This window comes from Physeter macrocephalus, chromosome 16 (genome assembly GCF_002837175.3).
Source record: "Physeter macrocephalus isolate SW-GA chromosome 16, ASM283717v5, whole genome shotgun sequence".
Lineage (NCBI taxonomy): Eukaryota > Metazoa > Chordata > Mammalia > Artiodactyla > Physeteridae > Physeter > Physeter macrocephalus.
In genome coordinates this window covers 50,975,553-50,985,808 of record NC_041229.1, presented here as the reverse complement: position 1 = coordinate 50,985,808, position 10,256 = coordinate 50,975,553, and positions in this window count along the sequence as shown.

The window sequence follows — 10,256 nt, the reverse complement described above, 5'->3', positions numbered from 1 at the left end:
CCCCTCTCCTCGCGCACCAGGAAGCAAAGAGGGAAGAAAAGGTCTCTTGCCTCTTCGGCAGCTCCAGACTTCTCCCGGACTCCCTCCCGGCTAGCCGTGGCGCACTAACCCCTTCAGGCTGTTTTCACTCTGCCAACTCCAGACCTTTTTCCAGGGTTTTCTATATAAAGTAGCATATCATCTGCAGATAATGACAATTTTACCTCTTCCCTTCCAATTTGGATAACTTTTATTCCTTTTTTCTTGTCTGACTGTTGTGGATAAGACTTCTAATACTATGTTGAATAGAAGAGGTGAGAGTGGTCATTTTGTCTTCTTCCAGATTTTAACAGGAAACTTTCCAGCTTTTCACCATTGAGTATTATATTGGCTGGGGGGTTGTCATAAATAGCTTTTATTATCTTGAGATATGTTCCCTCTGTACTCACTTTGGTAAGAGTTTTTATCATGAATGAATGTTGAATTTTGTCAAATGCTTTTTTTGGACCTATTGAGATGATCATGTGGTTTTTGCTTTTCTTTTGTTTATGTGGTATATCACATTGTTTGATTTGTGTATGTTGAACCATCTTTATGAACCTGAGATGAATTGCCCTTGGTCGTGGTGTATGATCTTTTTTTATGTGCTGTTGGATTTCATTTACTAATATTTGTTGAGGCTCCTTCTATCTATATTCATCAAAGATACCAGCCTGTAATTATCTTTTTTGGTGGTGTCTTTGTCTGGTTTTGATTTCAGGGTGATTGTTGCTTCATAGATTGTCTTTGGAAGTGTTCCCTCTTCTTCAATCTTTTGGAAGAGTTTGAGAAGAATCAGTATAACTTCTTTGTATGTTTGGTAGAATTTGCCTGTGAAGACATCTGGTCCTGTTATTTTGTTTATAGGGAGTTTTTAAATTACAGATTCTATTTCACTTCTAGTGATTGGTCTGTTCAAATTATCTATTTCTTCTTGATTCAATTTTGGTGGGCTGTATGTTTCTAGAAACTTGTTCATTTCTTCTAGATTGTCAAATTTGTTGACATATAATTGTTCATAGTATTTCATTTCTTTTGGTATTTCTGCAGTATCAGTTTTTATGTTTCCCTTTTCACTTCTTATTTTGTTTATTTGGGTTCTCTCTCTTTTCTTCTTGGTGAGCTGGCCAGAGGTTTGTCAATCTTGTTTATCCTTTCAAAGAACCTGCTCTTGGTTTTATTGATTTTTGTCTATTGTTTTTTAATCTCTATTTTATTTCCTTTGTAATCTTTATTATTTCCCTCCCTATGCTGACTTTAGGTTTTGTTTGTTCTTCTTTTTCTAATTATTTTAAGTGGTAGCTTACATTGTTTATTTTAGATTTTTCTTATTTTTCAAGGAAAGCCTGTATCAATATGACTTTCCCTCTAAGAATTGCTTTTGCTGCATCTCAAAGCTTTTGTATGGTTGTGTTTTCATTGTCATTAGTCTCAAGGTTTTTTTTTTTTAATTTTATTTATTTATTTATTTATTTATGGCTGTGTTGGGTCTTCGTTTCTGTGTGAGGGCTTTGTCTAGTTGTGGCAAGCGGGGGCCACTCTTCATCGCGGTGTACAGGCCTCTCACTATCGCGGCCTTTCTTGTTGCGGAGCACAGGCTCCAGACGTGCAGGCTCAGTAATTGTGGCTCATGGGCCCAGTTGCTCCACGGCATGTGGGATCTTCCCAGACCAGGACTCGAACCCATGTCCCCTGCATTGGCAGGCGGATTCTCAACCACTGCGCCACCAGGGAAGCCCTCAAGGTACTTTTTAATTTCCTCTTTGATTTCATCATTAACCCATTGGGTTTTCAGTAGCATGTTGTTTAGTTTCCATGTAATCATTTTTTCTCATTTCTTTTTCTATGGTTAATTTCTAGTTTCATGCCATTGTGGTCAGAAAAGACGCTTGAGATAATTTCTATACTCTTAAATTGTTGAGGTTTGTTTTGTTCCCAAGTATGTGGTCAATCTGAGAGAATGTTCCATGTGAACTTGAAAAGAATGTGTATTATGGATTTTTGGATATAATGTCCTGAAAATATTAAGTCTAACTGTTCCAGTGTATCATTTAGGATCTCTGTTGCCTTATTGCTTCTCTGTCTGGAAGATCTGTCCATTGTTGTGAGTGGGGTGTTAAAGTCTCCTACTATTATTTTATTCCTTTCAATTTCTCCCTTTATGTCTGTTAGTAATTGTTTTATGTATTTGGGTGCTCCTATATTAGGTGCATATTTGTTGATGTGTGTAAAATCCTCTTGTATTGATCCTTTTATCATTATGTAGTGCACCTTTTTAAATCTTTCTTTATGGCCTTTGTTTTAAAGTGTATTTTGTCTGATATGAGTTTTGCAATCCCTGCTTTCTTGTCATTTCCATTTGCATGAAATACAATTTTTCATCCCCTCACTTTCAATCTATGTGTGTCCTTTGACCTAAAGTGGGTCTCTTGTAGGCAGCATAGTTTAGGCTCTTGTTTCTTTATCCAATCTGCCACTCTCTGTCTTTTGATTGGGGCATTTAGCCCATTGACATTTAAGGTATTTATTGATATATATGTATTTATTGCCATTTTAAATCTTGTTTTCTTGCTGAGTTTATATTTCTTCTTTGTGCCTTTATTTTTCTTTTTGTTTTTTCTTTTGTGGTCTGATGATTTTCTTTTGTATTATACTTATTTTCTCTTCTTTTTGGTTTTTGTGAGTCTATTGTATGTTTTTGATTTGTGGTTACCCTGTTTTTCAACTATGTTAACCCCTTCCTATATCTGCTTGCCTTAGATTGGTAGTCATATAGGATGACACACATTCCAAGAAAATAATCTTACTCTCCTTCCCCACATTTTATGATTTTGATGTCCTCATATACATCATGCTCATCCTTTTGCTGTTCATTTTGGTTTTCATTTCTTTCACAGAAATTTTTTTTGATTTTTTTTTTTTTTTTAATCTGTGTACTGGCTTATTTAAGTGAGTTACTTTCCAATTGTGATTTTCTCCTTCCTATAGATTCTTCTTTTCTATTTAGAGAAGGCCTTTCACTATTTCCTTTAGGGTAGGTTTAGTATTGCTATATTCTTTTAATTTTTTGCTTGTGTGAGAGATTCTTTCTGTCTCCTTCTATTCTAAATAATAATCTTGCTGAGTAGTATCCTAGGTTGCAGATTTTTCCCTTTCAGGACTTTAAATATATCTTGCCACTCCCTTCTGGCCTGCAACTTTTCTGTAGAGAAATCAGTTTATAGCCTTATGCAGGTTCCCTTATAGTTAACTCTTTGTTTTTCCTCTAGATGCCTTTAGAATCCTCTCTTTATCTTTAACTTTTGCCATTTTTATTATATGTCTTGGTATAGGTCTGTTTGGGGTTATCTTGTTTGGGACCCTCTTTGCTTCCTGTACCTGTATATCTGTTTCCTTCGTTAGGTTTTCAGCCTAATTTTTTCAAATACATTTTCGATCCCCTTTTCTCTTTCTTCCCCTTCTGGAATCCCTATTATGCATAGGTTGGCATGCTTTATATTATCCCATAGGTCTCTTATATTGCTTTCATTTTTTTTTTTTTTCATTTGGCTTTCTGTCTGCTGTCCTGATTGGGTGATTTCCATTATTCTTTCTTCCAGGTCCGTTATTCTTTCTTCTGTATTATTCATTTTGCTATTCAATGCCTTTAGCTCAACTTTCGTCTCTGCAAATGAGTTTTCTAATTTTTCTTGTTTCCTCTTTATAGTTTCAAGTTTCTTTTTACAGTACTCTGCATTTCTGTTGATAGGCTTTCTTAATTCCTTCAGTATTTTTATTATCTCCTTTTTGAAATTGGTGTCTATTTGAACAGATTTGTCTCACTGTTTGCTCTTTCAGGGGAATTCTCTTGACCTTTTAACTGGGAATGTTTCCTCTCCTTCTCCATTTTACTTCTCTTTCTCTTACTCTGTGAGTTTAGGAGAAACAATTATGTACTGTGGTCTTGGAGGGCTATTTATATGTCAGAGTGTCCCTGTGTACCTTGTGTGCATTTAATATATTTGGTGTGAGGGCAGTTTTTAGTATAGATGCCTGTCCCCTCTTTCCTCAGTGTGTGCTGGTCATTACCACCTTGATAGGGGGTGTACAGATGTGATGACTGGTGCCTGGTCCTGGGGTTTGTGGCAATGGTAGCAGCTCAGGAGCACCCCAAAGCACATGATGGGAGTGGAGGCAGCTTTCAACCACTCCTGAAATCCAGGTGGGGGATGACAGGGGCTCGTGACCACTTCCCAGTGTCAGGGAGGGAGGCGGTAGTGGCTCATGAACTCTCTGGGAGGGAGGTGGTGGAGGCTCACAACCATTCCTAGGGTCCGAGAGGGAGGTGGCAGGGGCTCATGACTACTCCTGGGGTCTAGGAAGGATGCAGCGGGGGCTCATGACCACCCCAGGGGTCTGGAAGGGATGCAGCAGTAGCTCCTGACTGCTACTGGTCTCTGGACGGGTGGGGGTTTTCTGAAAATTTTACAAGTATATGTGTTTTTCTCGTTTATCTCTTAATGTGGTAAATAAAATGGATTTTCTTTCATACATAAACCAACCTTGAATTCCTGGAGTAAAACCCACTTGATCACATTGTTCATTCTTTCTATACATTGGTGGATTTGATTTGCTAATACTACATGAAAACTTCTGGCTTTGTAATCTTCTCTTACTGTAATGTTCTTAATTCGTTTTGACATCCAGATAAGTGACTCAATAAAATGAGTTGAAGTGTATTCTTTTCTCAGTTTGCATTGTATTCTCCTTATATGCTTGATGGAATTAATCAGTGAAGCCATTTGGGCCTGGAGTTATCTTTGTGGAAATTTGTTAAACTAAAATTTCATTTTCTTTCCTGGCTATTCCTATTGACTTTTATTTCTTGATGATAGATCACATCTAACTTTTTTGTGCATAGAGTTTTGTGGGGTTTTTTGTAAATGATGCTCACAGGGGCAATTAATATTCAAGTCCTGAAATTAGCATGCTGCCAGGGCTTTCTTTTGTGAGGTCATGAGGAATGGGAGTTGAGTCCATTTATTTTACACTAAACCTGTGTTTGATCTTTGTTATTGCTTTAGTTACATTCAGTGCTTCAATGTGATGGAGTACTTAGTATAAGCCCTGCAGTGCTGAAGAGTTTCTTATGGTTCTGCTTTATCTTAAGATTTCAACAGGCCCTCCCTATCTGTGCCACAGAAAGGATCTCTTGGTGCTGACACACCTTTCTCCACTGGAAGTTATCTCTTGCCTGGTAGTTGATGCAAGAATATGAAGTCTTAGGCAGCAAAAATTTTTATTGAAATATAGTTGATTTACAATGTTGTGTTATTTTCAGGTGTACAGTAAAGTGATCAGGTTTATATATATATATATATATATATATATATTTGGAGTGATGTTCTTAACTTCCTGCTCTGTCCTTTTATTTAAGCAGGTTCTATGTCCCTTTGCCTCAAGGGTAGGGCTCTCTCAGCATTCCTGCCTGTTCTCCAGTAGCAGATGATCCCAGATTCATACTCAGTGGAGGGTTCAGGGAGCAGGCAGTTGTTCTTTTTCCTCTTCCAGAAGCAAACTCCCTCTGTCTTCCACTCAGTGCAGCGTCCAGATGAGCATTACTTTTCTGGTGTTTTTGCAGATGCAGATGGTCAATATATTGCATATATGCAGTGCCCTGACTATAGACAAGTTTCAATTGATTTTCCTGCTTCACCCTCAAAGTTCGGAAGTACTGCCATGCTTATAACAAATAAGCACGTCTAATAATCTGCCCCACTCTTTCTCATGCCAGGTTTCAATAGATTTTTATTGTGTTTGGGAATCCAAAGAATTCCAAATTGTCACACCAGCTACACTTGCTCTTTAGGAATTTGCTGAAGTTTTAGCTGTTATTTTTCTTATGCACTTCTATGTTAGCTACCACTGTTCTGTCAAAGAGGAATCAGTTCATGTGTACTACTCTCTGTTGGAGGGGCTTAAAACTCTGGATGTATGTCATTATCTTGCCACCTCAGGCTTCTAATGGACTCTAAAGATACCATTTTGTGGGCTATTTGCCATTTTCTTGTTGGAAAGGGAGCAATGTGCTCCTGAGACTCTTCATATTTTAAACTGGAACCTCTTGATGATCATAAACTTTTATATAGTTCAAATCTATTTTATAGTGCAGGACATGAAGCCAAAAGAGTATGTGACCTCCTCCTGGTCACACAGTATGTCCCTATGAGCGTATTTCAATATCCAGATCTCCAAATTCCAACTCGGTGTTCTTTTTCTTAAATGCGACTTACATAAAGATACTGTTTTTGTTTTCTGTTTTTCCTCCAAGCCTTTTGTCTTTGTATGCAAAACCCATTTCACTTCCTGGGCATTCATAGCTACAGAGAAATTACAGCACAGAAACCTAGTTTTAACTCCTCACTTGCAACCAAGCCACCTAGTGTCCATATGGGAAAAAGTTTCAAGTAACAAGAAACAAGGAAGGGGTTGCTTTTGAAAATCATGGTTTTTTCCATGAATAGAGGACATACTTGCATTTTTCAAAGAATGCTGCTTTAAATCTGAAACATCTGATAATAAATTGCTTATATGATCATGTTCAGTGATATAGTGGATCTTTCTTGTGCTAAATATAATTAAACCAGTTTAAAAGCTGTCAGTGATATTATTTACTTCCCTACAAAGCTATTTCAGTTTTCCTTTTAATAAATATTGCCTTAAAATTAGAAATAGGAAAATATAATATGTAAAAGCGATAGTAATCTCCTAGAAGAGACATAATTTTTATTTAAGACAAAAATATATATAAGTAACATTTAGCTTATAAGATAAAATAACACATTTAATTATTCTATACTGAATAGATTTTTTTTTTATTTTCTACATCTTGCATAATCTTCCTCACAGGCTTACAACTCACTTGGTAGCATAGATAACTTAGACTTGCCAAATGAAAATGCTTGTTTCCAGTTTAATCACTGTCCCTTTTAGTTAAAATACTTTTTCACTTCAAATTTCATCTGCTTATTAGTCTTATGTTAAATCTTTGGTATGAGTCAGTCTCTTAATTAAAGTGTAAGTCTTTTAAATTGTCCTCATCTTGTCGTTCTTCTCCTCAAGTTTGCTTCAGTATAGAAGAAGTAGAAGTTTTCTTTCTCTATGACAGTGGGGAAGAAGGATTTGTTAGATTTACCTGGTAGAGAAAGAGATCTACCTGGTAGAGAATGAAAGTAAGTAAGGAAGAAAAAAATGCATGAAAGAAAGTACAAAATATAGGATGAGCAATATAAATGAATACAGATAGATCTATTTAACTCAGAGTCATGCAGAAGGCATTAACATAATATAAGGCCCTTAAATTTTGTTGTGGAAATCACCAAGAATACGTATTAACCTGATGCTATCGAATGGACAAAAGTATATAAACAGTGCAAATGTTACTATTAATGGAAAACATTTATAAAATGCTTGTTTTTAATGTGAACAGGCAATGAGATTTCCAGTTTCACCTCTACCATGTAAAGGGCTTGAGAGCCAACATTACATTCTCACAACAGTAAAAGCAGAAGAAACTGAAAATCAATGACTTTTTGTGAACCCATCAAAAAACTGAGATTGCAGGGAAAACTGTCACATGAAAATCTAAAGAAGTCACTGGAGACAAAATGGGAGGAACACTTAAATGGCAAATTTGACAAACAGATGTTATCTGCGTATGGACTACATGAGAAACTCTTGGAGTCTTTAGTCTTAAAGGGACCCTACATTGTCATGGCTTTTATTTCCAGGAATCTCACCAGATACTCACAATAAATATCACCTTGTGAAGGAGAGGGAAAGAATCCTTAAGAATTACCTCCAAGGCATTCTCCATTAAAAAAAAAATAGGTTTATTTTCAAGGGGAAAATGCTTTACCATAGACTTTTCCCAAAGCCATAGTAGAAGGGCGTTTATTTTATTCCAGTCATTCTAGCAAGTCTGGCTCACCTAAGGAGAGGAGGGATAATTGAGAAACACTTACAAAGATCACAGTCCTGCTCCACAGGACAACTAAAAGACTGTGATTGAACCATAAGATTATAGAACATTTTCCCTTTCCCATATTTTGAAACCACCATTCAGTAGCAGTAGATTACAGCTAAAAGAGCAGCAAGGTGCAGAATCTATTTCAGGAGTAGTTCTTAGGGAAATCCAATGACAACAGCAAAGATAAAAATTGACATTAGAGGAATTTGAGGCCTTTGGCACCTAGAGTTATAGAAAATATAAAATAAAACTCAATGCATGGCCAGATATTGTATAACCTGACACTAGAGACCCATTAGCTCGGTTCTTATTATTCAATACACCACGCATGGCTTTCAACAAAAAGTTACAAAGCACGCAAGAAGGAAAAAAAAAATCACTTTCTGAAGAGAAAAAGCCTCACGACCAGACTCAGATGTAACAAGACTGATAGAGAGCTTAAAACAACTATGACTTATATGTTAAGGGATATAATGTTAAAAACTATAAACAAAATACCAGTCAGATGGGTAATATAATCAGAGAGATGGAAATGTACTAGAAAATCAAAAGGAAATGATAGAAATCCAAAGCATATTAACATAAATGAAGACACAATTTCTTCTCTTATTCATAACTGAGCTATAGATAATTGATGTTTAAAGTCTTAATAGGAACAATGTATTTGGTGGTTTTAGCATATGGATAAATGAATAACAGATTCCACGGGGAGGAATGGAGGAACTGGAAATGTTCTGTCATAAGGTACCTCCGTTACCTCCACTATACTACATATATAATATTATTAGGTAGTGGACACAGGTTTATCAAAGATTTATATTATAAATTTTAGGACAACCACAAAACAATGTAAAATAAGCATAATTGATATGCTAAGAGAGTAGATAAAATATAATTATATAAAATGTTCATTTAAAACTAGAGAAGGCATAAAAGAAAAGAAACAAGAAAAAATGCAATGAATAGAACATACTTAAAAATACGGTAGTATTAATCCAACTACATCAACAATCAGTTTAATGTGACTGATCTAAAAACAACAGTCAAAAGACAGAGATTGTCAAAGTGGATAAGAAAGAGCAAAACCTCATTATAGGTTCACTACAAGAAATTCAATTTAAATATAAAGACTCAGGTTAAAAGTGATAGAGCAAGAATATACTATGTTAACAATAATAGAAAGCTGCAGGAGCTCTATTAAATTCAGATAAAGCAGGCTTCAAAGCAAGAAATCAGGGGGGAAAAATGCATTACATAATGGTAAAGTGTTCAATTTTCCATGAAGTCATAACCATCCTAAATGTCTATGCACCTAAGAACAGAATATACAATTATATGTGACAGGAACTGATAGAACTGAAAAGAGAAACAGACAAATCCACTATCATTGTCAAAAATGTCAACCCTCCTTTGTCATTAATTGATAAGTCAAGTTAGCTGAAAACCACTAAGGACGTAATTGACTTGAACAGCTTTATCAATCAACTTGACTAATTGACATTTATAGAACAATCATCTATCCACAAGAGCAGAATATATATTCATCTTAAGCTCCCTGAAATATTCACCAACATAGACCACATTCTGGGTCTTAAAAACTTCTTAGGTTCATAAGAATAGAAATCAGACAAATTAGGTTCTCAGACCACAATGAAATTAAACAAAAAACCAGTAAAGAGAGCTGAAAATCTCCTATATTTGGTGATTAAACAACACACTTCTAAGTAACAATTGACAAGATGTGGCAAGAGAACTTAAAAACTTTAAATAAATGAAAATAAAATACAACTTATGAAAATTTGAGGGATGCAACCTCAACAGTATTTCGAGGGAAATTTAAAGCTTGAATGTATACCTTAGATAAAAAGAAAAATCAAAAATCAGTAATATAAAATTCCACCATATTAAACCACAGAAAGAAGAATAATTTAAGCTTGAAGTAGAAGAAAAAAAATAGTAAAAATTATAGCAGATAGCAATAATTTTGAAAATGGAAAAATAATGAAGAAAATTTACAAACCAATAGCTGCATCTTTGGAAAAATGTCAATAAATTTTTTTAACATCTTTATTGGAGTATAATTGCTTTACAATGGTGTGTTAGTTTCTGCTTCACAACAAAGTGAATCAGTTATACATATGTTCCCATATCTCTTCCCTCTTGCGTCTCCCTCCCTCCCACCCTCTCTATCCCACCCCTCTAGGTGGTCACAAACCACCTAGCTGATCTC